Source organism: Athalia rosae, chromosome 7 (genome assembly GCF_917208135.1).
Source record: "Athalia rosae chromosome 7, iyAthRosa1.1, whole genome shotgun sequence".
NCBI lineage: Eukaryota > Metazoa > Arthropoda > Insecta > Hymenoptera > Athaliidae > Athalia > Athalia rosae.
Genome location: NC_064032.1, coordinates 7196117 through 7200757, shown reverse-complemented (window position 1 = coordinate 7200757; position 4641 = coordinate 7196117).

The window sequence follows — 4641 nt, the reverse complement described above, 5'->3', positions numbered from 1 at the left end:
CAGAAAATTCATGGAGTCCAAGAGGGTCACGCATCGCTCGTTAAATCGAATAATCATCAAAGTCGGAGAGGGTCGCGCAACACTCGTTGGATTGAAAACTGTTCGGGATCCGGAAAAGTCGTGCATCACTCGTTGGATCTGGAAATTTTTCAAATTTCGGAATAGTCGCGCATTACTCGGTTGATTGAAAAATTTTCGAAGTCCGGAAAAGTCGTGCATTACTCGTTGGATCCAAGAATTTTCAAAGTCCGAGAGGGTCGCGCATCACTCGTCGGTTCGAAAAATTTCCAAAATCCGACAGGGCCTCGCATGACTCGTTGACACAAGATATTTGGAAAGTTCGAGAGGGTCGCGCATCTTTTGTTGAATCAAAAAATTCTTGAAGTCCGGAAGTGTCGCGCATCACTTGTTCGATCGGAAACTTCTCGAAGTCCGCCGGGGTCGCGCATCACTCGTGAACACAGAAAATTTATGGAGTCCAAGAGGGTCACGCATCACTCGTTGAATCGAAGAATTATCAAAGTCGGAGAGGGTCGCGCATCACTCGTTGGACTGGAAAATGTTCGAAATTCGGAAAAGTCGTGCATCACTCGTTGGATCCAAAAATTTCCGAAGTCCGAAAGGGTCGCGTATTAATCGTCGGTTCGGAAAATTTCCGAAATCTGACAGGGCCTCGCATCACTTGTTGAAAAAAAATATCTAGAGAGTTCGAGAGGGTCGCGCATCTCTCGTTGAATCGAAAAATTCTTAAAGTCGGGAAGAGTCGCGCATTACTCGTTGGATCGAAAAACTTTCAAAGTCCGAACAAGTCGCGCATCACTTGTTGTTTCGAAAAATTTTCAAGGTCTAAGAGCGTCGCGCATCACTCGTTGATTTGAAAATTTTCCAAATTCCGGAAAAGTCGTGCATCACTCGTTAGATCCAAAAATTTTCAAAGTCCGAACGAGTCGCGCATCACTCGTTGGAACAAAAAATTTAGAGAGTTCGAGAGGGTCGCGCATCTCTGGTTGAATCAAAAAATTATTGAAGTCCGGAAGAGTCGCGCATCAGTCGTTGGATCGGGAAACTTTCAAAGTCCGAACGAGTCGCGCATCACTCGTTGGATCTGGAAATTTTCGAAGTCCGAACGAGTCGCGCATCACTCGTTGGATCGAAGAATTTTTAAAGTCCGAACGTGTCGCGCATTACTTGTTGGATCGGAAACTTCCCGGAGTACGCCGGGGTCGCGCATCACTCGTGAACACAAAAAATTTATGGAGTTCAAGAGGGTGGCGCATCTCTTGTTGAATCGGAAAATTGTTAAAGTCTGAAAAAGTCGCGCATTACTCGTTGGATCAAAAAATTTTCGAAATCCGAAAGAGTCGTGCATCACTCGCTGGATCGAAAAATTTTCGAAGTCCGGAACAGTCGTGCATCACTCGCTGGATCAAAGAATTTTCGAAGTCCATAAGAGTCGCGTATCACTCGTTAGATCGGAAAATCATCGAAGTCCGAAAATGTCAAGCATCTCACGCTAAATTTGAGATATTTCGAAATCCGACGGGGTTGCGCATCTCTCTTTGGAACGAAACATTTTTGAAGTCCGATAGAGTCACGCATCACTCGTTGGACCGGAAACTTTTTAAAGTCCGCCGAAGTCGCGCATTACTCGTTACCGCAAGAGATTTTTGAAGTCCAAGAGGGTCGCGCATCACTCGTTGAATCGAATATTTTTCCAATAACGGAAATGTCGCGCATCACTTGTTGAATCCGAAAATCTTTGAAGTCCGAAAGGGTCACGCATCACACATTGTTCCGAAAAGATTCCGAAATCCGACAGGGCCTCGCATCACTCGTTGACACAAAATATTCAGAGAGTCCGAGAGGGTCGCGCATCAATTGTTGGATCGAAAAAATTCCAAAGTCCAGACAGGTCGCGCATCACTTGTTGGATCAAAAAATTTTCAAAGTTCGAACGAGTCGCGCATCACTCGTTGGATCTGGGAGTTTTCAAAGTTCGAGAGGGTAGCGCATCACTTGTTGGATCGGAAAGTTTTCAAAGTTCGAACGAGTCGCGCATCACTTGTTGACGCAAGAGATTCATGGAGTCCAAGAGGGTCACGCATCACTCGTTAAATCAAAAAATTTCCAAATTTCGGGAAAGTCGAGCAGCACTCGTTGGACCGGAAACTTCTCAAAGTCCGCCGAAGTCGCGCATTACTCGTTACCGCAAGAGATTTTTGAAGTCCAAGAGGGTCGCGCATCACTCGTTGGATCAAAAAATTTTCAAAGTTCGAACGAGTCGCGCATCACTCGTTGGATCTGGAAGTTTTCAGAGTTCGAGAGGGTAGCGCATCACTTGTTGGATCGGAAAGTTTTCAAAGTCCGAACGAGTCGCGCATCACTTGTTGGATCTGGAAATTTTCGAAGTTCGAGAGGGTCGCGCATCACTCGTTGGTTCGGAAAATTTCTGAAATCCGACAGGGCCTCGCATCACTCGTTGACACAAGATATTCAGAGAGTTCGAGAGGGTCGCGCATCTCTGGTCGAATCAAAAAATTATTGAAGTCCGAACGAGTCGCGCATCTCTCGTTAGATCTGGAAATTTTCAAAGTCCGAAAGAGTCACGGATCACTTGTTGGATCGAAAAGTTTTCAAAGTCCGAACGTGTCGCGCATCACTTGTTGGATCGGAAACTTCCCGAAGTACGCCGGGGTCGCGCATCACTCGTGAACACGTAAAATTTATGGAGTTCAAGAGGGTGGCGCATCTCTTGTTGATTCGGAAAATTGTTGAAGTCTGAAAAAGTCGCGCATTACTCGTTGGATCGAAAAATTTTCGAAGTCCGAAAGAGTCGTGCATCACTCGCTGGATCAAAGAATTTTCGAAGTCCGGAACAGTCCTGCATCACTCGCTGGATCGAAGAATTTTCGAAGTCCGAAAGAGTCGCGTATCACTCGTTAGATCGGAAGATCATCGAAGTCCGAAAATGTCGAGCATCTCACGCTAAATTTGAGATATTTCGAAATCCGACGGGGTCGCGCATCACTCTTTGGAACGCAACATTTTTGAAGTCCGATAGAGTCACGCATCACTCGTTGGACCGCAAACTCCTTGAAGTCCGCCGAAGTCGCGCATTACTTTTTGACGCAAGAGATTCATGAAGTCCGAGAGGGTCGCGCATCACTCGTTAAATCGGAAAATTTCCAAATTTCGGGAAAGTCACGCAGCACTTGTTGGACCGGAAACTTCTTAAGGTCCAACGAAGTCGCGCATTACTCGTTACCGCAATAGATTTTTGGAGTCCAAGAGGGTCGCGCATCACTCGTTGAATCGAGAATTCTTTCGAATCCGGAAAAGTCGCGCATCACTTGTTGAATCCGAAAATTTTCGAAGTCCGAGAGGGTCGCGCATCAATTGTTGGATCAAAAAAATTCCTAAGTCCAGACAGGTCGCGCATCACTCGTTGGATCAAAAAATTTCCAAAGTTCGAACGAGTCGCGCACCACTCGTTGGATCTGAAAGTTTTTAAAGTTCGAGAGGGTAGCGCATCACTTGTTGGATCGGAAAAATTTCACAGTCCGAACGAGTCACGCATCACTTGTTCGATCGAAAACTGCTCGAAGTCTGACGGAGTCGCGCATCACTCGTGAACACAGAAAATTTATGGAGTCCAAGAGGGTCACGAATCACTCGGTCAATCGAAGAATTATCGAAGTCGGAGAGGGTCGCGCATCACTCGTTGGATCCAAAAATTTCCGAAGTCCGAAAGGGTCGCGTATCAATCGTCGGTTCGGAAGATTTCCGAAATCCGACAGGGCCTTGCATCACTCGTTGAAACGAAATATTTAAAGAGTTCGAGACGGTCGCGCATCTCTCGTTGAATCGAAAAATTCTTGAACTCCGAAAGAGTCGCGCATTACTTGTTGGATCGAAAAACTTCCAAAGTCCGAACAAGTCGCGCATCACTTGTTGGATCAAAAAATTTTCAAGGTCTAAGAGGGTCGCGCATCACTCGTTGAATCGGAAATTTTCCAAATTCCGGAAAAGTCGCGCATCACTCGGTTGATTGATGAATTTTCGAAGTCCGGAAGAGTCGTGCATCACTCGCTGGATCCAAAAATTTTCAGAATCCGAGAGACTCGCGTATCACTCGTTAGATCGAAAAATTGTCAAAGTCCAAAAAGGTCGGGCATCTCTCGCCAAATTGAAGAATTTTCATAGTCCGACGATGTTGCGCATCACTCTTCGAAACAAAACATTATCGAAGTCCGATAGAGTCACGCATCACTCGTTGGACCGAAAACTCCTCGAAGTCCGCCGGGGTCGCGCAATTATTGTGAACACAAAAAATTCATAGAGTCCAAAAGGGTCGCGCATCACTCGTTGACACGGAAGATTCACAGAGTCCGGAAGAGTCGCGTATTACTCGTTTGATCGAAAAATCATCGAAGCCCGAACGAGTCGCGCATCACTTGTTTGTTCGGGAAATCATCAAAGTCCGAAAGAGTCGGGCATCAGTCGAAGGATTGAGAAATTTTCAAAGTACGGAAGAGTGACGCATCACTTGTTGGATCGGAAACTTCTCGAAGTCCGCCGGGGTCGCGCATCACTCAATGAACCGGGAGATTTTTGAAGTCCGAGAGTGTCGTGCATCGCTCG